This window comes from Balaenoptera ricei, chromosome 6, assembly GCF_028023285.1.
Source record: "Balaenoptera ricei isolate mBalRic1 chromosome 6, mBalRic1.hap2, whole genome shotgun sequence".
NCBI lineage: Eukaryota > Metazoa > Chordata > Mammalia > Artiodactyla > Balaenopteridae > Balaenoptera > Balaenoptera ricei.
This window is the reverse complement of record NC_082644.1, coordinates 24,968,610-24,994,921: the sequence shown is the minus strand read 5'-3', so window position 1 is coordinate 24,994,921 and position 26,312 is coordinate 24,968,610. Positions and strand designations below refer to the sequence as shown.

The following is a 26,312-nucleotide window of genomic DNA, read 5'->3' as shown; positions in this document are numbered from 1 at the left end:
TACAATGATCTCTCTCCTTCGCCAGTATGAGCCTCATTTATTGAGGTGGAAAGAAATTGCACTAACCAAGTGGCCATGGGCACATTACCATGGACCTCTTCCTTGGATACTGATCAATATATTCAAGGAAGGCAATGTGTACAATATAATGTTACCTAAGCTAAGGCATATCTAGGAAATTAGAAACTGGCTTGAGAATGCTCCATAACCTAACCTCCTCACATACCAACTGCAAATTTTATGTACCACTCAGTAGGGGTGGGCTCTACAATAATTGCAATACTGGCTGCCCACAGTGAATAATCATATCTCTTGGGTATTATAGCAGACAATTCTCATGAAAAGCATATTTGATCATATTGATAGAGAAATCTAACTGCTCTCTGCATGGGAGTTTCTCTACCCAACTATTTTCTATCCAACTACTTGCTTCAGCTATTACAGAATTTTCTAGACCTATCAAAACCACCATTAATAAGTACTTGGGAAATATTTGAGGGTAATTTCTGCCCAATGTTATTGTTCTGGGACCTTATTTTAGAAACCTACATAAAGGCATCCAATCAGAAGAGAAGAAGTAAAACTGTCTCTATTTGCAGATGACATGATATTATATTTAGAAAACCTTAAAGACTCCACCAAAACACTGTTAGAATAAACAAATTCAATAAAGTTGCAGGATACAAAATCATTATACAAAAATCATTGCATTTCCATACACTAATAATTAGCTATCAGAAAGAGAAATTAAGCGCTTCCCTGGTGGCGCAGTGGTTGAGAATCTGCCTGCCAATGCAGGGGACACGGGTTCAAGCCCTGGTCTGGGAAGATCCCATATGCCGTGGAGCAACTAGGCCCGTGAGCCACAACTACTGAGCCTGTGTGTCTGTAGCTTGTGCTCCGCAACAGGAGAGGCCGCGACAGTGAGAGGCCCGCGCGCCACGATGAAGAGTGGCCCCCGCTCACTGCAACTAGAGAAAGTCTTCGCACAGAAACGAAGACTCAACACAGCCAAAAATAAATAAATAAATAAATAAATAAATAAATAAATAAATAAATAAATAAATTTAAAAAAAAAAGAAAGAGAAATTAAGAAAACAATCCCATTTACAATTGCATCAAAAAGAATAAAATACCTAGGAATAAATTTATCCAAGAAGATGAAAGATCTGTACACTGAAAACTATAAGAAATTGATGAAAGACATTAAAGAAGACACAAATAAATGGGAGTGTATATCATACTCATGGATTGGAAGAATTAATATTGTTAAAATGTCCCTACTACCCAAAGAAATCTATAGATTCAGTGCAACACAATCAAAATCCAATGGTTTATTTTTTCACAGAAATAGAACAAACAATCCTAAAATTTATATGAAACCAAAAAGACTCTGAGTATCCAAAGCAATCTTGAGAAAAGAACAAAGGTAGAGGCTTTTCTGATTTCAAACTATAGTACAAAGCTCTAATAATCAAGACTGTATGATACTGGCAAAAAAATAGACACATGCACCAACTGAACAGAATAGAGAGCCTAGAAATAAACCCACACGTATATTGTCAGTTAACTGATGATAGAGGAATCAAGAATATACAATGGGATAATATAGTCTCTTCAGTAATGGTGTCAGGAAAACTGGACAGCCACAGGCAAAAGAATGAAGCTCGGGGCTTCCCTGGTGGCGCAGTGGTTGAGAATCTGCCTGCTAATGCAGGGGACACGGGTTCGAGCCCTGGTCTGGGAAGATCCCACATGCCGCGGAGCAACTAGGCCCGTGAGCCACAACTACTGAGCCTGCGCGTCTGGAAGCCTGTGCTCCGCAACAAGAGAGGCCGCGATAGTGAAAGGCCTGCGCACCGCGATGAAGAGTGGCCCCCACTCGCCGCAACTAGAGGAAGCCCTCGCACAGAAACGAAGACCCAACACAGCCAAAATAAATAAATAAATAAATAATAATTAAAGGTGCTAATAATTTAAAAAAAAAAAAAAAAAAAAGAATGAAGCTCGACCACACTATCTTACACCATACACAAAAATTAACTCAAAATGGATTAAAGACTTGACTATCAGACCTGAAACCATAAAAATCCTAGAAAAAAGCATAGATGGGAGGTAACTTCCTTCACATAGCTCTTAGCAATGTTTTTGTGGATCTGAATACAAAGGCAAGGGAACTAAAAGTAAAAATAAACAAATGGGACTACATCAAACTAAAAAGCTTCTGCACAGTAAAGGAAACCATCAACAAAATCAAAAGGCAACCTAAAAGATGGGAGAAAATACTTGCAAATCATATCTAAAAAGGGATTAATATTCAAAATACATAAAGAATACATACAACACTATGAAGTAATATGAAACAAGAACAAAATAAAAAATAATCTGATTTTTAAAATGGGCAGAGGACCTGAATACAGTTTTCCAAAGAATACATACAACTGTCCAACAGATATATGAAAAGGTGCTCAACATCATTAATCATCAGGAGAATGCAAATAAAAACCACAAAGAGATAGCACCTGACACCTGTTAGAATGGCTCTTCTCAAAAAGACAAGAAATAACAAATGTTGGTGAGGATGTGAAGAAAAAGGAAAACTTGTATACTGTTGATGGAAATGTAAATTGGTACAGCCTCTGTGGAAAAAAAGTATGAAGGTTCCTCAAAAAATTAAAAATAGAACTACCATATGATCCAGCAATCTCACTTCAGGGTATTTATCTGAAGGAAATGAAATCACTATATCAAAGAGATATCTGCATCCCCACATTCATTGCAGCATTATTCACAGTAGCCAGGACATGAAAACAACCTAAGTGTCTATTCATGGATGAATGGATAAAGAAAATGTGATATATATGTATATGTATGTATATGTGTGTGTATATATATATATATACACACATACATACATACACACATACATATATATGAAGTATAATATAATATAAATATATGTATAATGGAATATTATTCAGCCATAAAAAAGAAGGAAATTCTGCTATTTGCGACAACATGGATGGACCTCAAGGGCATTATGCTAAATGAAATAAGTCAGAGAAAGACAAATGCTATATAATCTCAATTATATGTGGAATCTAAAACAAAATCAAAAACCAAAAAAACCCCAGAACTCATAGATAACAGGAAACAGATTCGTGGTTGCCTGAGGTGGGGGGTTGGGGTGGGAGTGGGGGAATTGGGTGAAGGTGGTCAAAAAGTACAAACTGGAAAGTTATAAGATAAATAAGCCCTAGAAATGTAATTTACTGCATGATGACTTAGCTAACAATATTGTATATTTGAAAGTTGTAAAGACAGTAGATCTTAGAAGTTCTCATCACAAGAAAAAGAATTGTAAACTATGTGTGGTGATGGATGTTAACTAAACTTATTGCGGTTATCATTTTGTAATATATACATATATCAAATCATTATGCTGTACACCTAAAGTGAATACAATATTATATGTCAATTATATCTCAATTTTTAAAAAACCTAAAAATCCCACCTTACAGAATATAGAAACAATAATGAAAAGACAAGTAGCAAAGCTAACCTGGGAGGAAATTTATTGGTGTAGTCACAACACCACCTCCCAAGGGGCCACTATGAAAGCTGTTCTAACGTCTGCCCTAGGAAGGTTTGGATACCATGGAGCAGAGGGTCCCACAGTGAAACACAGCAAACTTGTAATAAATAGGGATAGAATTGGGACAAATGTATAATACAATTGATGTCTGCTTTTAGAAATAATTTGGCCCACTTGGGAGGATCCCATATGTGAGTGCCCCATGGTTCAGGAACTAATTTGGTGCATGTCTAAATTAACTTTTTATCAGACTGCTGAGAGTATCTGTGAAACCTATCCCATGTCCATGGGCACACACTGATGCTACTTATTATGGCAGTCAGCAGGAAACTCAATCACTAATGCTCACCAATCTGAACGAGAAGGAATATACAATTGCCCACCAAACCAAATCTGCATACAGCCTTAGCCACAGCAATACATATGTATGCAGATCTAACTGCATGCTGGGTTAGATTCCTACAACCTGATTTTAGTACACAGCATAACGGCCAAACTCTCCTATAAACCTCACCCATCAAGATGAGCCTCTTCCCTTCACCATTAACATCCAACAACAGCATCAACATCCAACGAATTTATGTGAGGCTTGCCACATAAATGTGTAGACAGTGGTGGGCTAAGCACATAACCCATTAGTTGACCCAGGTGCTGAGTGTGAGGTAGAGAACATTCAAGTCTGTTCGACCATGACATTGTATGCTCCTATTCACACCACTTGGAATTGCACTAAGCTGTGCAAATATACCTTTCCTACAAACACAGAGCATATAGGCAGCAGAGGGAGGCTGGAGGACCTGAAAGAGAATCAAATAGTCTCCCCTATCACAAGCTTCCTCCCACCCAACACTGCAAAGTTTTCCCTGCACTTGAATTTGGCTGAAAATTCCAGTAGATTTTTACTCAGCAGCAGAACATCCCAAGTCCTTGTTTTCACAAGCCACACTAGCCACAGCTCTCCAATGACACAAACGAGCTCTGCTAATAGTCCCCCTGGCACTAATCACTCTAGGTTCACTAACTCTGGAAATAGAACAGCATATGTGTGGGACACTTCACAAAGAAACACAGATAGCCATGTCCAAGGAATTATCCACAGAAATGAAACAAATGGCCCAGGGATTAGAACTCTTGGCTGAATCTCAGTGTACTTTAGGGACCATGGCATTAGACAACTGCATAGCCCTAGATTATTTATTAGCTGTTAAAATGGGGGTGTGTTTGTGTCTGTGCACTTCCTCACATATCTTGCTGCATGTGAGTCATAACACTTACCACGTTTTAAAGATAGCCAGGGACATGTATCAAAGGAGTCATAATGTCACTCTATTAACTAAATTGATTGAACAAGTCAAAATCTTCTCCTTTTCTGATCTATTCTCCTGACTTCCCCCCACTAAGTGGGTCAACTGGCTGAAAATGGGCTTTGAAATGGGCTTTATGCCCTTGTAGGATTTTGGGCATTTAGAATGCTTTATTGCTGGCTGCAGACTCAGACATTACAAAGTTATACACAACTTAGATTATAAAACAACATGGAGCCAGGGGATATATTATTGTATAAATGAGCCAAAGATGTCCCTGTATATTGGTCCCTATGCTGTTTACTTTTTTTTCTTTCTTTTTATTTATGTATTTATTTATTAATATTTTCTTTTTATCTATTTATTTATTTGGCTGCGTTGGGTCTTGAGTTGTTGCTGTGCGTGGGCTTTCTCTAGTTGCGGTGAGCGGGAGGCTACTCTTCGTTGCAGAGCACAGGCTCTAGGTGCTCAGGCTTCAGTAGTTGTGGCTCTTGGGCTCAGTAGTTGTGGCTCACAGGCTTAGTTGCTCCGCGGCATGTGGGATCTTCCCGGACCAGAGCTCGAAACCGTGTCCCCTGCATTGGCAGGCAGATTCTTAACCACTGTGCCACCAGGGAAGTCCCATGCTGTTTACTTCTTAACAGTAGGCTGAGACCTCTAGCTCAAAGAGTGATGGTATCAAACTCAAATTTTTACAAATTGAATTGCTTTTTTTTTTTGGCCGCGCCACCATGCATCTTGCGGTATCTTAGTTTCCCTACCAGGGATCTAACCTGGGCCCTCAGCAGTGAAAGTGCTGAGTCCTAACCAGGGAATGCCCCCAATTGCTTTAAATATAGTCCAAATAAGCTCATTCTTAGCTACTTATAGCCTGTCTTCTTCATAAAACCTGTGAAACTATACCCAACATGTGCTAGCCATAGATAAGACTAGTCTTGGGGCTGTAAAAGACCCCAAACAGCTGCTGTTCTTCAGAGCTCTTTGATCCAGAAACTCCCTGTTATGAGCTCAGTCGTGTCCCCCCAGATTTATATGTTGAAGTCCTAACCCTCAGCACCTCAGAATGTAACTATATTTGGAGATATGGTCTTCAGTGAGGTTATTAAAGTAAAATGAGCTCATTAGGGTAGACCTAATCCAATCTGACTGGTATCCTTACAAGAAGAGGAGATAAGGACACAAACACAGACATGCACAGAGGAAAGCCCATGCGAGGACACAGGGAGATATCCATCTGCAAGCCAAGGAGAGAGGCCTCAGGAGAAACCAGCCTGCTGACACACCTGAACCTCCCACTCTCTAAAACTGAGAGAATGAATGTCTGTTGTTCGAGCCACCCAGCCTGTAGTATTTTGCCACAGTAGCCCAAACAAACGAGTACACTCCCCATCTTGCTGCTGAGCAACATCACCTAGACACTTAAGCCCCCTCTCCAGTTCCCCTCTCACGCAGGAGTTCCTTTGCCCTGTTTCTCTTCTGGGTGGTGGTCCCATGCCACAGCCTCCAGCAGGCCTCCTGCTGTGAGGGACGTCCCTTCTCATGCAACCCATCAAGCACTGCCCAAATAAAGCTCATTGTGTGCTACTGCTATCTTGTGGTCATGTCTTTTATCAGCCTCTAAATCTTTGAGTTTATCTCTATCTCTATCTATCTCTATCTCTGTATCAGCTTTTTTGGATACACGTGTATACATTTCTACTGCAGGTGGTTTAAATCTAGCTAAGCAGATCATTATACCTGAGATCCAAGAGTAATGACTCACTCTATGAGTGTTGAGATCGTCCATAAAGTCATTTCTCAGCCCAGAAGCTCCACTTGTTGCCTATTCCCAGTAATAGTAACCACAGCAATTGCATGTAATGAATGCTTACAATATATTAGATATTGTGCTAACAGATTTATATGTGATATCACAAGAAGACATCACAACAGTCTTCTGAGTCAAGTACTATTATTTCCACTGTACAATTAAAAAATCTAAGCAACTTAAGGTATACATGAAGGTATACAAATATTAGCTACCTTGCCTAGTATTAAACAGCAATATCTGGCAGAATCCATGTCTGTTTGACTGCAGAGCCTAAACAAGTAATAAAGACATGGAACTTAATCCAAGGACTTTCAAGAAGTGAGTCGCATTTGGTCTGCAGTCACCCAGCAAATATATCATGAGAGACTGCTAAGAAAATATATTTGAATAGCATGTATCTTTAAACATGAGATTGGTAGATTAGTCATGGCTAAACAGGAGTATATATCCAAACCCATAAGTCACCTTGACATGCGTTCTGATTGCTGGATCCTTTCTTTGTCCTGTAAGCACATTTCAAAGTAGAACTATGGAGTTTTAGTTTCAAAGAATTTAAAGCTGGAAGGGGCCTTGACATGATCTAGTCCAGTTCTCACATTATAGCTTTGCACAAACCAAGGCCTAGGAATGGAAATAGACTTGTCTAGTGACCCAGGATGTTAGTAGAAGAGCTAGACATAGAATCTGAGCTCCATTATATAGTAATAAAAATAATAATTATAACAAAATTAATTCTAATACTAGCTATTACCATTTGGGGGTACCTGCAATATGCCCTGTACATATACTGTCTTATTTAATCCTTAAAGCAGTCTTTTGATATAGGTATTTTTATCTCTATCTTGATTAAAAGAAAAGAGTTTCTAAATCCAGGATCACATAGGTAATACATGATAAAACCTAGATCTGAATCAAGGTCCCTTATAGAATCAAGATTCTAAGGTTTTCCTACTATAACATTATTTTCAAACTAACTTTTGCCTCAACTTTTATTCATGCTATTAAAACTATAGGAAAATAATTGAAAATGACATCAATGAGAAAAGAACAGGATTAAGACAAATATGTATATTCCACCATCAATATCAGAAAGAGTTCTACAATGGCTAAGCTTTATTCTGATCTCAAGGAAAGTTTGAATGGAAATAATGTATGCACTGCATATTACCACTTCAAGTTGTAAAGATACAGAATCATCTGGAAATAACGACGACTTAGTGTCTCTTTTGTAGGAGATACCTGTTGATTCTCTTCTAGACATTCCATTTTTATCTTCAATTCTATAGTCTTTTTTCTTTTTTGACTTGTCCCAGTGGTTTTTAAATAATGCTTTCTTGGGTCACACAGAGATAACAGAAGGAGACACAGATGTGTTTTGTATTGAAACTTTTCCAGGAGCTCCTCATCTACAGTGGCACTGGTCACCAGAAGGACATTTGAGGAAAATAGCCAGTTGTCTTCTGAAGCTTTCCCCAAAATTTCCTCAAGGCTGCTTTCTCTTTATCGATCTCCCTGAACTGGATATTTAAAGCCTTCTGGAGTTTTTGAATGTGGAGCTTGGTCCTCTTCTCCTCTCCAAGGTTGTACACAAGGGCCTTCCGCAGGTATACAGGATCTCCTGTTTTTATGGTGCTCTTCTTCATTGTGTAACTCATTCCACCCATGTTCAAACTCTGGCAGAGGGGGTTCAAGCCAGGAGAGTGGGACTGCCTGTAAATGTCTCAGTAAAATGATTCTCCTGTGGTTTGGAATATTAGAACCATGGCACCATGGGAGCAGAGACTCACAGAATCTTGGAGCTGAATGGCATCAGAGATCCACTTAGCTCAAACCCTTATATTTATTGATAAGAAGAAGTTTTTAAGCTTGCATGTATTCTTAGTTTAGAAATAGGAATGAATATTTCAATAGACCAGAATGGCATCAGGATGACTGCTGCCATTCTGTGCTTACACTTATGTCTAATGGTAAGTGACTTTAGGTGCTCAAAATCAGGACCACAATGTTTTTGGACAAAGAAAAAGAGAAAGTAGATTCAATAGTTCAGTTTAGTTTTTGAAGCTATTTGTCATTTCTTTACATATCCAGTTGAAGTTGCCAAATAATTGAGATTTTGTCATTTGTCTAGGTATTAGATTAGACTTAAGGATAAGAACTTCCTCATGAAGTGTCTACTTTTCATACAGAGAGGACAGGAAACAGGAAAATATACACGTGTGCCAAAAAAACCCCACAGAAAATATAAACTAAAAACTAATGAGATGACGGCGATGGGAAGGGGCAAGTGGAAAGGATGGGGAAATGGGAATAGAGGAATAGGAATAGGAAGAGGGACACTTCTTTGAGTATAATGTTTAACTGTTCTTACAGTTAGAAATATGTTAATTTTTATGTGTTCAAAAATAATTAAAATAAAAAAGGATTAGGGTGTGGTACCCCACACTTTTTAATGTGTATTCTAGGATTGAGTAAGGAGTGAATATATTATGGATAATGAGACCCACGTTCTCTCTGTTGGAGAAAGAAACTACAAATAAAAGAAGAAGGCTATAATGTACTCTGTGGTGCTGGATTAGAATTAGAGATAGCAGTATGAAATTATGGTTCTATCAATCAGTGTGAATTTATGGTTCTATGAATCAGATGAATCCATGGTTCTGTGAATCAGTATGCATTCATGATTTGATGAATCAGATGAATCCATGGTTCTAAGAATCAGTATGAATTCATATGAAGAATGGCTCACTAGAAACTCTGGTCTCCAAACATGCCTTAGAGACTTGGGACTTTGTGACTCTCCCCAACGTGACTTGAGCCCCATTTACTCCTAGCCTCAAAATTCTGGAATTCGTAGATAACAGGTTTAATGTCCCCCTCTTTTGGTTTTAGCTATTATTTTCACCTAAGCCTCGATTATGTTACTTTATTCCTTTTAACCTCATTATGAGCAACACATATATAATTCTTCCAGACCACTTTAGTCGGGAGCAGAAAACCTGAACAATGTGGAATGTTCCTAAGTAGCACATTTTTTCCTAACAGGAGAATTTTACTAATTTTCTTTTTTAAATTGAGTTATAATTGGCTATTACATTATATTAGTTTCAGATGTACAACATAATGATTCCATATTTGTATATATTGTGAAATGATAACCACAATAAGTCTAGTTAATATCCATCCCCATACACAGTTACAATACTTTTTTCTTGTGATGAGGACTTTTAAGATCTACTCTCTTATCAACTTTCAAATATTCAATATAGTATTATTAACTATAGTCACCATGCTGTACATTACATCCCCATGATTTATTTATTTAATAACTGGAAGTTTGTACCTTCTGACCCCCTTCATCAATTTCACCCACCCAAAACCTCTGCCTCTGCCAACCATCAATCTGCTCTCTGTATTTATGAGCTCAGTTTTGTTGTTGTTGTTTTTTATGTCATTTTGTCCTGTTTTTAGATTCCACATATAAGTGACATTATATAGTATTTGTCTTTCTCTGACTTATTTCACTTAGCATAATGCCTTTAAGGTCCATCTAGTTGTCTCAAATGGCAGGATTTCCTTCATTTTTATGGCTGAATAATATTTCATTGTATATACATACCACATTTTCTTTATCCATCCATCTATTGATGGACACTTGTTTCCATGTCCTGGCAATTGTGAATAATGCTGCAATGAACATAGGGGTGCAGATATCTCTTTGAGATAGTGATTTAATTTTCTTTCAATAAATACCCTGAAGTAGGATTGCTGAATCATATGGTAGTTCTATTTTTAATTTTTTGAGGAACCTCCATATTGTTTTCTGTAGTGGTTATACCAATTTACGTTCCCACCAACAGTGCATAAGGGTTCCCTTTTCTCCACATCCTTGCCAACACTTGTTACTTTAATTTTTTAATTAAAAAATTTTAAATTGAAGTATAATTGACTTACAACACTATGTTAGTTCCAGATGCACAACACAGTGATTCAATATTTCTATACATTACAAAATGATTACCAGGATAAATCTAGCTACTGTTTGTCACCATACAAAGATATTACAACATACTAACTATATTCCCCATGCTGTATGTTTCATCACCATGACTCATTTATTTCATAACTGAAAGTTTGTACCTCTTAATCTCCCTCACCTATTTCACTCAACGCCCCCACCACATCCCCTTCTGGCAACCACCTGTTTGTTCTCTGTATCTATAACTCTGTTTCTGTTTTCTGTTTGTTCATTTGTTTTATTTTTTAGATTCCACATATAAGTGTAATCATACAGTATGTCTTCCTCTGTCTGACTTATTTCACTTATTTTCACTTATTTCACCTATACCCTCTAGGTCCATCTATGTTGTCACAAATGGCAAGATTTCATTCTTTTTTTAATGGTGAGTAACATTCCATTGTGTATATATAACATATCTTCTTTATCTATTCATCTGTTGATGGACACTTTGGTTGTTCCCATATCTTGGCTATTATAAATAATGCAGCAATGAACATAGGGTGCGTATGTCTTTTTGAATTAATGTTTGTTTTCTTCAGAAAAATACCCAGAAGTGGAACTGCTGTATCATATGATAGTTCTATATTTAATTATTTTGAGGAACCTCCATACTGTTTTCCATAGTTGTTGTACCAATTTACATTCCCACCAACAGTGCACAAAGGTTTCCTTTTCTCCACATTCTTCATAATAGCCATTCTTTTTTTTTTTTCCATAATAGCCATTCTAGTAGGTATGAGGTGATACCCTGTGGGCTTTTTTTTTTTTTTTGTATCTCCCTACTAATTAATGATACTAAGTACCTTTCATGTATCTGTTGGCTACTTGTATGCCTTCTTTGGAAAACTGTCAAAATGGAAAACTGTCTATTCAGGTATCTGCACATTTTTTAATCAGATTACTTCTTTTTTTGCTAGTTGTATGAGTTCCTTATATATTTTGGATATTAACTCCTTATCAGATAGATGGTTTGCAAATATTTTCTCCCATTGTGTAGGCTGCCTTTGCATTTTGTTGATTGTTTATTTGGCTGTGCAAAAGCTTTTTAGTTTGATGTAGTCCCACTTATTTATTTTTGTTTTTGTTGCCTTTGCTTTTGGTGTCAAATCCAAAAAATCATCGCCAAGACCAATGTCAAGGAGCTTACTGCCTATGTTTTTTCCTAGGAGTTGTTATGGTTTCAGGTCTTACTTCAAGTCTTTAATCCATTTTGAGTTAAACTTATGTATGGTGTAAGATAGCGGTCCAGTTTCATTTTTTGTTTTTTTTTTTGCATGAGGCTGTTCAGTTATCCAACACCATTTATTGAAGAGACTGTCCTTTCCCCATTGTATATGCTTATCTCCTTTGTCATAAATTAATTGACTACATATGGGTGGGTTTATTTCTGGGCTCTCTATTTTGTTCCATTGGTATAGGTATCTGTGTTGATGCCAGTACCATACTGTTTTGGTTACTACAGGTTTGTGATAAAGTTTGAAATCAGGACGTGTGAGTCCTCCAACTTTGTTCTTCTTCCTCAGGACTGCTTTGGCTATTCAGGGCCTTTTGTGGTTCCAAACAAATTTTAGGATGATTTTTTCTAATTATGTGAAAAATACCATTGGAATTTTGAGAGGGCTGGCACTGAATCTATAAATGGCTTTGGGTAGCACAGAAATTTTAACAGTTTTATTCTTCCTTCCCATGAAAATAGGATCTCTTCACATTTATTTTGTGTCATCTTCAATTTCCTTTATCAATGTCATGTAATTTTCACTGCACAGAACTTTCACCCCCTTGGTAAATTTTGCCAAATTATTTCATTGTTTTTGATATTGTTGTAAAGAGGATTGTTTTCTTTGTAGCTTTTTCAGATATTTGGTTGCTTGTGTATAGAAACAGAGCTAATTTTTGTATGTTGATTTTGTATCCTGCAACTTTGTTTATTAGTTCTAACAAGCTTATTTGGTGGAGTCTTTAGGATTTTTCTATATACAAGATCATATCATGTACAAACAGAGACAATCTTACTTCTTCCTGTCCAATTTGGATGTCTTTTATTTCTTTTTCATGCTTAATTGCTCTGGTGAGGACTTCTAGTACTATGTTAAATAGGAATGATGAGAGTGGATGTCCTTGTCTTGTTCCCAATCTTAGAGGAAGAGCTTTTAAACTTTCACCATTGAGGATGATGTTAGCTGTGAGCTTTTCATATATGATTTTTATTACTTCTATACTCAATTTGTGAAGAGTATTTTTTTTTAATCATGAAAAGATGTTGAATTTTCTCAAATGCTTTGTCTGTATCTATTGATATGGTCATTGACTTTATCTTTCATTCTAGTAAGGTGATGTATTACATTTATTCATTTGCATATGTTGAACCATCCTTGCATCCCAGGCATACATAAATCACACTTGATCATAGGGCATGATCCTTTTAATGTATTGTTGAATTTGATTTGCTATTTTATTTTGAGAATTTTTGTATCTATATTCATCAGGGAAATTGTCCTGTAGTTTTCCTTTCTTGTAGTATCTATGACTAGCTTTGGTATCAGGGTTATGGTGGGCTTGTAAAATGAGTTTGGGTTGTTCCCTCCACTTTAATTTTTTTGTAAGAGTTTGAGAAGTATTGGCATTAATTCTTTAAATTATTGGTAGAATTCACCAGGGGAATCTGGGCTTTTCTTTTGGAGAGGTTTTGGATTACTGATTTAATCTCCCTACTTGTTAATTGATCTGTTCAGATTTTCTAAGTCTTCATCATTCATTCAAGATGCCTTCATCTTGGTTGGTTGTATGTTTCTAGGAATTTATTTCTTCTAGGTTATACAAAACACTGGCATATAATTATCCATAGTAATCTCTTTTGATCCTTTGATTTTCTGTGATATCTGTTCTGTGTTATCTGATTTTCTGTTTTATTGTGTTATAATGTCTCCTCTTTCGTTTCTAACTATTTGAGTCTTTTTCGTTTTCTTAGTCTAGCTAAAAGTTTGTCAATTTTATTTTTTTAAAAACATTTCTTAGTTTTACTGATCTTCCTATTGTTTTACTGGTCTATATGCCATTTATTTCTGCTCTGAACCTTGTTATGTCCTTCCTTTTGCTAACTTTAGATTTGGCTTGTTCTTCTTTTTGTAATTCCTTGAGCTGTAAAGCTGACATTTTTTTGTTTGAGAAGCAAGTATATTTCCTGCTGTTGGATGGAATGTTCTATATATGTCTATTAAGTCCATTTGGTCTAAAGTATAGACCATCAAATAAAGTATATTTCCTTACTGATTCTCTGTCTGGACAATCTATCCTTTGTTGAAAGTGGCGTATTGACACACTCTACTATAATTATATTGTCTATTTCTCCCTTCTGATCTGTATTATTTGCTTAATATATTTAAGTTGGGCGCATATATATTTGTGATTGTTATATCCTCTTGGTGAGTTGGCCTCTATCTTTATACAATGACCTTCTTTTTCTCTTGTTACAGCTTTTTTTCTTATTGAAGTATAGTTGATTTACAATAATGATTTACAATATTGTGTTAGTTTCAGGTGTACAGCAAAGTAATTTGGATATATATATATATTCTTTTATTTTATTATTTTCCATTATAGATTACTACAAGATATTGAATATAGTTCCCTGTGCTATACAGTAAGTCCTTGTTGTTTCTTGTTAAAGCTTTTAAACTTTTCTTTGTCTCATGTTACAGTCTATTTTGTCTAATATAAGTATAGCTATCCTGCTTTCTTTTGTTTTCCATTTGCATGAAATATCTTTTTTCCATCTCTTCAATTTCAGTCTATATGTATCCTTGAAGCTGAAGTGATTCTCTTGTAGCAGCATATGTCTTTGATTGGATAATTTAATCCATTTACATTTAGAGTAATTTTGATGGATATGTCATTTTTTTAACATCTTTACTGAAGTATAATTGCTTTACAATGTTGTGTTAGTTTCTGCTGTACAACAAAGTGAATCAGCTATATATATATACATATATCCCCATATCCCCTCCTCCCTCTTGAGCCTCCCTCCCACCCTCCCTATCCCACCCCTCTGGGTGGTCACAAAGCATCGAGCTGATCTCCCTGTGCTATGCAGCAACTTTCCACTAGCCATCCATTTTACATTTAGTAGTGTATATATGTCAATGCTACTCTCTCACTTCATCCCAGCTTCTCCTCCCCACCCATGTCCTCAAGTCTGTTCTCTACATCTGCATCTTTATTCCTGCCCTGCCACTAGGTTTAGCAGTACCGTTTTATTAGATTCCATATATATGCATTAGCATATGGTATTTGTTTTTCTCCTTCTGACTTACTTCACTCTGTATGACAGACTCTAGGTCCATCCACCTCATTACAAATAACTCAATTTCGTTCCTTTTTACGGCTGAGTAATATTCCATTGTATATATGTGCCACATCTTCTTTCTTCATTCATCTGTCAATGGACATTTAGATGGCTTCGATGTCCTGGCTATTGTAAATAGTGCTGCAATGAACACTGTGGTACATGTGTCTTTTTGAATTATGGTTTTCTCAGGGTATATGCCCAGTAGTGGGATTGCTGGGTCATATGGTAGCTCTATTTTTAGTTTTTTAAGGAACCTCCATACTGTTCTCCATTGTGGCTGTATCAATTTACATTCTCACCAACAGTGCAGGAGGATTCCCTTTTCTCCACACCCTCTCCAGCATTTATTGTTTCTAGATTTTTTGGTGATGTCCATTCTGATTGGTGCGAAGTGATACCTCATTGTAGTTTTGATTTGCATTATCTCTAATGATTAGTGATGTTGAGCATCTTTTCATGTGTTTGTTGGTAATCTGTATGTCTCCTTTGGAGAAATGTCTATTTAGGTCTTCTGCCCATTTTTGGATTGGGTTGTTTGTTTTTTGATATTGAGCTGCATGAGCTGCTTGTATATTTTGGAGATTAATCCTTTGTCAGTTGCTTCATTTGCAAATATTTTCTCCCATTCTGAGGGTTGTCTGGGTATGCCATATTATTAACATTTTCTTGCTCTTTTGTAGTTCCCTTGTTCCTTTCTTCCTCTCTTGCTGTCTTCCTTTGTGAAATGATTTTCCATTATATATGCTGTGATTCTCTTTATCTTTTGTGTATCTACTGTAGGTGTTTGCTTTGCAGTTACAATGAGGCTTACACAAAACATCTTATAGATAAAAAGTTTATTTTGAGCTGATAAAAACTTAAGTTTGATCTCATAAAATCCTATCCTTTTACTTTTTCCTCTCTTATATTTTCAATGTCACAATTTACCTCTTTTTATATTGTTTGTTCATTAACAAATTATTATAGTGTTTTTACTAGAGTTGAAGTCATTAATACGCTACCATATTATAGTGTTAGAATGGCCTGAATTTGACTACATATTTATCTCTACCAGTGTGTTGTATATTTTCATATGTTTTCATGTGACTCACTAGCATCCTTTCATTTCAGCTTGAAGAACTCCTTTCAGCATTTCTTGTAAGGCAGATCCAGTGGTGATGAGTTTTCTCAGCTTTTGTGTGTTTGGGGAAGTCTTTATCTCCTTCATTTTTAAAGGACATCTTTGCTGGATAAAGTATTCTTTGTTGGCAGTTTTTTCTTTCTTCACTTTGAATTTATCGTCTCACTCTCTCCTAGTCTGTTTCTGCTGAGAAATCTGATGATAGCCCTTTGGGTGTTCCCTTGTAGGTGATACGCTTCTTTTCTCTTGCTGCTTTTAAGATTCTCTCTAAATATAATCTAACCCAACCTACAAAATAAAACTGATGTTTTGACAGTTTTATTATAATGTGTCTTGGAGGAGATCTTTTTAGAGTCGAATTTCTTTGGGTACCTATGGGCTTCATGGACTTGGATGGCCAAATTTCTTCCCACATTTGGGAAGTTATCTACTATTATATCTTTAAATAAACTTTCTGCCCCCTTCTCACTCTTCTCCTCTGGGACTATAATAATTATTAGGTTACTTCTCTTGATGGTATCACAAAATACATGTAGGCTTTCTTCACTCTTTTTTATTCTATATTCGTTTTTTTTCTCCTCTGACTGGATAATTTCAATGGTCCTGTCTTCTACTTCATATAATCCTCTGCTTGATCCATTCTGATGTTGATGCTCTATTGCATTTTTCATTTCATTCATTGCATTCTTCAGCTCCTTAATTTATTTTGATTCTTTTTATGATTTCTATCTCGTTTTCTTGATTTTTTGAATTGTCTTTTTGTGTTTTCTTGTAGCTCACTGAGCTTCCTTAAAAAGCTAATTTGAATTCTTTATGAACTAAATCACATATCTCCATGTCTTTGGGATTTGTTATTGGAAGATCATTGTGATCCTTTTGTGCCATCATGTTTCCTTGAGTTTTCATGTTCCTTGGAGACTTGTGTTGCTGTCTTCACATCTGAACTATCAGTCACTTCTTTTGGTCTTTGAGAAATGCCTTCCGTTAGCCCTGCTAGGGATTCTGTGGCTTCCTTAGACATTCTGTGGGTATGCTTCACACTTATTCCTTCTTGTGACATTATTAAGCTTGTATGCCTTCCCTCAATCCTGCAATGCACCAGGCTGGGCTTTTGCTTTCCCAAGAGCAGTGCTAAATGCTTAAGAGAGACCTGGGTCTCTCTCAGGTCTGCAGACTCAGGCTGGCTTTCTACATATGCTCATTAGTCATCTGCAAAACCCTGTTCTCTAAACTGTTAGGAGACTGCACAGAGAGCCAACCAAGGAGTGGAAGTGTGTGGGGGTGATGTGTGTGTAGCACTGTAAATACCCATGGGGCAATTGGGGTAATACATGGGTGAGTGGTCCAGCAGCTTGTTGGTGGGTCTCCCAATGGAGTCTGTGGTGTGGTTAGTAGAATCCACATCCCTTTGATACCATCTGAGCCCTAGCTGATGTGCTACCTACTCACCACCCCCCCGTCATGCAGCTCATGACTCAGTTACTCTGGATGGGGCAAGAGAAATAATGTTCTTCTTTGGGAGCTTCCTGCACAGCAGGGTAAGCTGAGTGCTCACTTACACACCCTCACTCTCCCCCAAGGGAGAAATCATGGGCCAAGAAGGGCTCTCTCTTTGCCTTAAACTGTGATTCTTTGGAGGAGGGGTGACACAGGTAAAGTCTTAATTGTTCCTCTTATCTTCCCCAATGTATTCAATCTTGGATTATTTTGCTCCAACAGTGTGCCAGAGCTTCTTCACTGGAAACCTGGATTCTCACAAAGACTCTTTTATTGTGGGTGATTATCTAAGCCACTGTTCTCCAGGGGCTCTTGGACCATGGCCAAGAGGAGCTGGAGCTGGAACACAGGCCACTTCAGGGTCCACAGCTGGACCAAGGTCTGTATGCCCATTACTGGATACACAAGTATGTGAGACTCCTCTCTGGCCACTTGTTGTTTGGTGCTGGATTCCACAGCTCCCACAAAAACACTTTTGTCTATGGACAGATGCCCAATTGTTATTGAGAGTGGGATATGATGAGGGACAACTTATTCGACCTTCTTGTTGATGTCACTTCTTGTAGGCTGCTGTTAAAGAAAAAAAGTATTCTGATTTTTATTATAGATAGTAAGGAACTCCTTATTCAGGACTGTTGGAATGGACGTCAATATTATTTCAATAGGGGAAAGTGACTGGGATCATCTATGAACACAAAAAGGAAAAGTGGCGATTTATAGCCAAGGAGCAGGTTGAGGGGTCAGTGGGTAGAAATTACTGGGGAGGTGGAGTACTTTTTGCTAAACTAAACTAGCAGAATTTTTGATGAAGGGAGGCCAGAGTGATCAGACATCACTTGGAGGATGGTGGGGGAGGAAGAATTTGGTCATATATCAAGGGTGATCAAATATGGAGGATTCTGGCTAAACTGATTTGACAGGATTCTTGATAAAACTAGGCAATGCAAAGATGGACACAGGATCCCAAAGTCAGGACCTAGTTGAGAAGAGGGTTCAGAGGAGCCTGACTAAAGTTTGGTTAAAAAAGGAATCTTTGCAACTAGAGATTATCATAATAAGTGAAGTAAGTCAGAAAGACAAATACCATATGATATCACTTATATGTGGAATCTAAAATATGACACAAATGAACCTATCTACAAAACAGAAATAGACTCACAGACATAGAGAACAGAATTGTGGTTGCTGAGGGGGAGGGGGTTGGGGGAGGGATGGAGTGGAAGGTTGGGGTTAGCAGATGTAAGCTATTATGTATAGAGTGGATAAACAACAAGGTCCTACTGTATAGCACAGAGAACTATATTCAATATCCTATGATAAACCATAATGGAAAAGAATATAAAAAAGAATGTATATATATATATATATATATATGTATGACTGAATCATTTTGCTGTACCACAGAAATTAATACAACATTGTAAATCAACTATACTTTAATAAAAAAAATAAAAATAAAGAAAAAAAGAAAAAAAAAGAATCTTTGTCACTGCTCAACTGAGTCTCCCCATTCTGTAAGAGATTGCATTGGCCTGTCCTTTTAGAGGGTGTCCCTGGCAAAGAGTCCAGGTGTCTGTCTCAGGTGCACTATAGGAACCCACTGGGTTCATCATGGGGTGCTCTCATGGAAGCCATGGCACACAAAAGAGCTTAAATGTTGCTTGAAGGCAAATTTTTCTGTTGTTGCTTAAGTTGCTTCTGTTGCATTTCATACTTCAATACAGTAGAGTATAAGGTATCCCATTGATGAAGACTAGTGGCTCAGTGTTTAATGAAAAAGGGAAAGGGTGTTAAAGAAAAAATAATATTCTAACTTTTAAACAAGAAAATTATTCATGACGCTTGTTAAAGAAGGGTAAGACTTTATTCAAGGGGGACCATCACGATGGTTGTAGGGACCACTGCAATAGGGTCTTGAAGTGGCAGGTGGAGAGACTGGGCTTAATTTTGAATATAGCATGGGTAAGTAGGGATTTATACCCAAGGAGCAGCGTGTGGGTCAGTGGATGGAAAACTACTAAGAGGAACATCAGTGGTAAGGGGTTTCTGGCTAAGCTTACCTAATAGGATTCTTGCTAATGGCAGGCTTGGGTAATCAGACATCACCAGGAGAGTGGTGGAGAATGAGGAACCTAATTAGATATCCAGGGTGATCAGATATCAAGGCTGGGGGATTCTGGCCACACTGATGTGGCAAGATTCTTGCTAAAATCAGACAATGCAGATAGGAATATAGAAGAAAGCCTAGTTGGAAAGTTTAGGGGAGCCTAATAGAGTTTGGTCAAGGTAAGAAGCTTTGTCAAAGAGAAGGAGCACTTCATTCTCATTCCCCCTAAGATAGCTGAGGAGGTTTATCAACTGATTTGAGATTACAGATCTCCTGCTTGGAATCTCCTAAGTGCTGCTGCCCATTAGCATGCTAAAAGTCTCCTAATCAAAACCACACTGTCACAAAATCAGGATGCTACAACCACTGCTCTCTTGGATGTGGACCCTGGGCCCTCTAAAGTTGACTGGGACACCCTAGAAAGGGAGGCCACTGCTTGCAGCAGGGGTCACTCAGGACCACTAGGACACCTAAAGAAAGAAAAAAAGGGAAAAATGGCTGGGGACAGAAAGGAGACCAAAATGAGAAGAAAAAAGATAGAAAAAATTCTACACACCTAAGGTACAAGCCATTCTAAAAATTTTTGTTTGTAAAAAAACAATAAATGTTACCTCAGTTTGGTTCCCTGGAATTGTCTTTACATCAGAGTTTTGTGAGCAGGATGTTTTCTTTAAAAAAGAACTGGGAAAAAAAAAAAAGGGAGCATCATTGGGCTGAGTAGAAATCAGACTCAGGTTCCCAAACAGTTTCACTGGATCTAATGTGCAGTCATAGGGCTAAAAATTAATTCTTGATAGAATTGTCTTCAGGCTGATTTGTCCCTTGCTTGATTTGGCCACTGGATATGAAGCCTATCCAGGGAGAGATAAAAATTGGCAGGGCACTGTGTATAGCTAAAGCAACCCTAAGGGACCAGCAGCCAAAGCTGTCTTCCAACAGCACATCAGCAACCAGTAAAGTAGGTACTTTGCTGAGACAGGATCTAGGTTGCAGGTGCCAGTATTCTACAGAGTCCACCCCATACACCTTGAATCCTTTTTTTTTTTAAATAGTTATGAATTACTCTTTATTTATTCATGGAAAGGTATTTTATTTTAAATATAACAGTGTATACATGTCAATCCCAAGCTTCCAATCTATCCCTCCCCCCCACCCTTCCCCCTGGTAACCATAAGTTCATTCTCTAAGTCTGTGAGTCTGTTTCTGTTCTGTAAATAAGTTCATTTTTGTCATTCTTTTAGATTCTGCAAATAAGCGATATTATATGATATTTGTCTTTCTCTGTCTTACTTAACTTAGTATGATAATCTCCAGTTCCATCCATTTTAATTTTCATCCTGAGGGTGGGAGAAAAATGTGCATGTTCAGGTTGTGGGAGTTGTGTGTGTGTGTGTTCAAGATAGTGTGTCTGTCTGTGTGCACACTTCAGGTTGGCAGTGTGTGAAAATGGGATTTGAGGGGCTATGTATACATTAAGGAAGCTTGAAATCTCCTGTTTGTGGTGGGGTTGAGGGTATGTATGAAGGTATATGTGAAGGTTCTTGTGGGTTATGTTGCAAGCTAGAGTTTGGGTGGTTTATGTGAATATTCAGACTGTAGGGAGAGTGCATGTGTATCTGAGGAGGGTGAGGCTATGTGAAATACATGTTGAATTCTGCTGGGATAGGGTATGTGTGAATTCATAGCTTGTGAAGGTTTTATACATGTATTTGAGAAGGCTAGGATGACATATATATGCATTTGGGTATGGGGATTGGTGTGTCTATGTGTATTTGGGTCATGTAAGGTTCTAGATGTGTGTATTTTTAACTATAGGGAGTTGGGGATGCATATTTTGGGAGTTTTGAGGGGATGTGGGTGTGTGTGTGTATTTTGGGGGCTGAATGGTTGTATCTATTCTGAGTCCAGCTGGGTGTGATAGGCATTTTTCCAGAGTATTAATATATTGTATGTTTATATGGGTGGAGTTTGGAGGTATGTGTGGATGTATGTGTGTGTGAGCATGTGTATGTGTGGAATGTAGTGTTTTCTATGCTTTGGTATGTGGGGTATGCTGCAGTATCCAATGTAACAAATAATTCAGTGACTTCCAACAACAAAGGTTTGTTTCTCATTTATGTTTCATATCCTCCATTGGTTAGTTTTAGATTGGTTCCCTGTCCTCTTCACCTTGGATCTAGATGGATGAAGCAGCCCCATCTGGAACAGCAACAGAGGGGAATGTGTCTTATCAGAAGTTATACATGGCATTTTCACTCACATTTTATTGGCCGGAGTAAGTTACATGGCTACACCTGAGTTCAACTGGGTGGTATGTATACTCTCTTAGACAGAAACACCACAGAAAGGGGCAGTACATATTCTTCTTAATGATACAGTCTACCACATTGTGTCTGTTCAGAGCCTGTTCCTTTGCTGTGTGTGTATTTTGCTAAGGAGTATGAGGAAGCTAAGGGCAAATGTGTTTAGGTGTGTAAAGGCCAATGTATGATTAAGGCCACATTGTCACGTGTGGGTTGTTTCATAACAGATTTGTGGCTTCACATCTGGGGAGGTGAATGTTTGGGTTGAGTGTTGTTCAAGTGCTCTATATCCTTATTGAGCTTCTAACCATTACTGAAAGTGCAGTGTTGAAGTCTACTCACATTGTAGAGCTGTCTATTTCTCCCTTCAATTATGACAATGTTTGCTTCATATATATGGGAGCTTTGCTGTTTGTTGCACATATAATTGTAATATCTTCCTGTTGGATTGACTTTTATCATTATATAATGTCCTTCTTGCCTCTTTTTTATTTTTAATTTTTAATTTTAATTAATTAATTAATTTATTTATGGCTGTGTTGGGTCTTTGTTTCTTTGTGAGGGCTTTCTCTAGCTGTGGCAAGTGGGGGCCACTCTTCATTGCGGTGCGCGGGCCTCTCACTGTCACGGCCTCTCTTGTTGTGGAGCACAGGCTCCAGATGCGCAGGCTCAGTAATTGTGGCTCACGGGCCCAGATGCTCCACAGCATGTGGGATCTTCCCAGACCAGGGCTCAAACCCGTGTCCCCTGCATTGGCAGGCAGATTCTCAACCACTGTGCCACCAGGGAAGCCCCCTTCTTGTCTCTTGTTACAATTTTTTTTTAACTAAAGTCTATTTTGTCTGATATTAGTATAAACCACCTCTGCTCTCTTTTGATATTTGCATGGAATATCTTTTTCCATCCTTTGAACCTATTTGTGTCTTTAGGTAGGTGAGTTTCTTGTAGAGAGCATGCAGTTATATCCTGTTTTGTTTTTTTAAATCCACTCTGCCAGTCTATGTCTTTTGATTGGAGAGTTTAACACATTTACATTTATAGTAATTAGTGTTGGTGAAGGACTTAACTGTTGCCATTTTATTTGTTGTCCTTAAGTCTTATAGAATATTTTGTCCCTTATTTCCTCCATTAATGCCTCCCCTTGTGTTCAGTTAATTTTTGTAGTAACACGTTTGGATTCTCTTCTCATTCCCTTTTGTGTATATTCTATAGATATTATCTTTGTGGTTAACATTGGGGATGTTATAACATTCTAAAGTTATAACTATTTAAAATTCATACCAAACCAATTTTGATCACATAAAAAAACTTTACTCCTTTACATCTCTGCCCCCCCTTTATTTTATTGATGTTGTAAGTTGCATCTTTATATACTGTGTACCTACTAACATATTTATAAATATATTTTATGCTTTTGTCTTTTAAATCCTGTAGAATAAAAAGTGGAGTTACAGGCTCAAATGACACAGTAATGATTTTTATATTTGCCCATATATTTACCTTTATGGGAGAACTTTATATTTTCATATGGCTTCTAGTTATTGTCTAGAATCCTTTAATTTGATCTTGAATGACTTTAGAATTTTTTTTAGGGCAGGCCTAGTGGTAATGTATTCCCTCAGGTTTTATCTGGACTGTCTTAATTTCTCCCTCATTTCTGAAGGATAGTTTTGCCAGATATAGAAATTTTGGTTCACAATTTTTCTTTCTGCATTTTATCAGCATTTTATTAAATATATAATCCCACTACTATATGGACTGTGTAAGAGTCCTGCCAAGAAATCTGCTAATATCCTATTGAGGATCCCTTGTATGTGCTGAGTCACTTTTCTCCTGCTGCTTTCAAGATTCTCTTGTTGCCTTTGTCTTTTGACAGTTTGATTATAAAGTGTCTCACTGTGAGTCCCTTTTTGTCCTACTTGGAGTTGGTTGAGCCTCTTGTATTTCTATATCCATGCATTTCCTCAAGTTTAGGAAGTTTGGGGTGATTATTTCTTCAAATAATCTCTCTGACCCTTTTTCTTTCTCTTGCTCTTCTCCTTTAAGATCCCCATAATGTATATATTAGTCTGTTTGATGGTATCCCATACATCCCTTAGACTCTGTTCACCTTTATTTTCTTATATCTCAGATTCAATAATTTCAAGTGACCTGTATTCAAGTTCACTGATTCTTTCTTCTGCCTGTTGGCATCTGTTTTTGAACTCCTTTAGTGAGTTTTTCAATTCAGCTACTGAATTTTTAGATCCAGAATTTGGTTTTCTTTATAATTTCTCTTTGTCAATGTTCTCATTTTGTTTATATACTGTTCCCCTGATTTCCTTTAGTTCTTTATCCATGCTCTCCTTTTTGCTCTTTGAGAATATTTAAGACAGTTATTTTCAAGATTTTTCAGGGACAATTTGTGGATATTTATATTGTTTTCTTAAATGGGCCTGAAAGTATGTTGGTATTAAAGGAAAAAAAGTTTGAAATCTAAGGAGAAAAAAGCTTATCTGTGGAAAATTCTCCCAAGTATTAGGTCATCAGATGTGTAAATCTGTAAGCTACATATTTGGTTTGAATATCTTCCCAGTCAAAACAGAAGTTTTAACCTGTACTTATTAATGCAATAAACACACACACACACACTTTTTGAAAATCAGAATGCCTATGTTTGTAGGATAAAGACTTCTGGCAGTACTACAGTGATTCCATTTGTGTATGAAGTCACACATTTTATAAGCCCAACATAATGGGCTCTATCTTAGGGTATCTGATATTTGCTATCATAATGAAGTCTAACAGTTTCATATAAAAGAACAGAAAATTGACCACTTATATGAAATTAGCTGAAATCCTGTAGCTAATAAATGAAATAATTTTGATAGGGTTTTTCTTAACTTTGACAACAATCCCCAAATTTTCCATAACATTACCACTAATGATTTGTGAAGCTAATGAATTTTCTATGCCACCTATAATAAACACAGTCAAGCATGACATCAGAATCTATTTTCTCTATAGAAAAAAAAAAACCCTGCAAACTTACTTTCAAATGAGAACCAATCAAAGAATAAGCAGCCACTGAAGTATAGAAAAATATATTACAGAATACACTAGACAATTAATATAAACATTATGGTATTTTATATACTTTGTGATATTTCTGTAGTTTTCAAAACTTTCTTAAATATGTAATTCATGAAAAGAGGAACCAAGATGGCAGAGCAGAAGGACGTGCTCTCACTCCCTCTTGCGAGAACACCAGAATCACAACTAGCTGCTGGACAATCATTGACAGGAAGACACTGGAACTCACCAAAAAAGATACCCCACATCGAAAGACAAAGGAGAAGCCACAATGAGACGGTAGGAGGGGCGCAATCAGATTAAAATCAAGTCCCATAACTGGTGGGTGGGTGACTCACAGACTGGCGAACACTTATACCACAGAAGTCCGCCCACTGGAGGGAAGGTTCTGAGCCCCACGTCAGGCTTCCCAACCTGGGGGTCCGACAACGGGAGGAGGAATTCATAGAGAATCAGACTTTGAAACCTAGTGAGAATTGATTGCAGGACTTTGACAGGACTGGGGGAAAGAGAGACCCCACTCTTGGAGGGCGCACACAGAATAGCGTGCTCATTGGGACCCAGGGGAAGGAGCAGTGACCCTGGGGGAGACTGAACCAGACCTACCTGCTAGTGTTGGAGGGTCTCCTGCAGGGGCGGGGGCTGGCTCTGTTTCACCGTGGGGACAAGGACACTGGCAGTGGAGGTTCTGGGAAGTACTCCTTGGTGTGAGCCCTCCCAGAGTCTGCCATTAGCCCCACCAAAGAGCCCAGGTAGGCTCCAGCGTTGGGTTGCCTCAGGCAAAACAACCAACAGGGAGGGAACCCAGCCCCACCCATCAACAGTCAAGTGGACTAAAGTTTTATGGAGCTCTGTCCGCCACAGCAACAGTCAGCTCTACCCACCACCAGAGCCTCCCATCAAGCCTCTTAGATAGCCTCAACCACCAGAGGGCAGACAGCAGAAGCAAGAAAAACTATAATCCTGCAGCCTGTGGAATAAAAACCAGATTCACAGAAAGATAGACAAGATGAAAAGGCAGAGGGCTACATACCAGATGAAGGAACAAGATAAAACCCCAGAAAAACAACTAAATGAAGTGGAGATAGGCAACCTTCAGGAAAAAGAATTCAGTATAATGATAGTGAAGATGATCCAGGAC

General features: G+C 37.7%; 1 long non-coding RNA gene across 1 annotated transcript in view; it reads left to right on the top strand.

Annotated features, from left to right (window-relative positions):
* Positions 1–18,838, top strand: part of LOC132368256 (uncharacterized) — a 39,892-nt gene extending 21,054 nt beyond the window's left edge. The window contains exon 3 of the long non-coding RNA XR_009504006.1: positions 17,912–18,838. This is a non-coding gene — a long non-coding RNA (uncharacterized LOC132368256). The remainder of the gene's footprint in view (positions 1–17,911) is intronic.
* Positions 18,839–26,312: the final 7,474 nt, after the last annotated feature.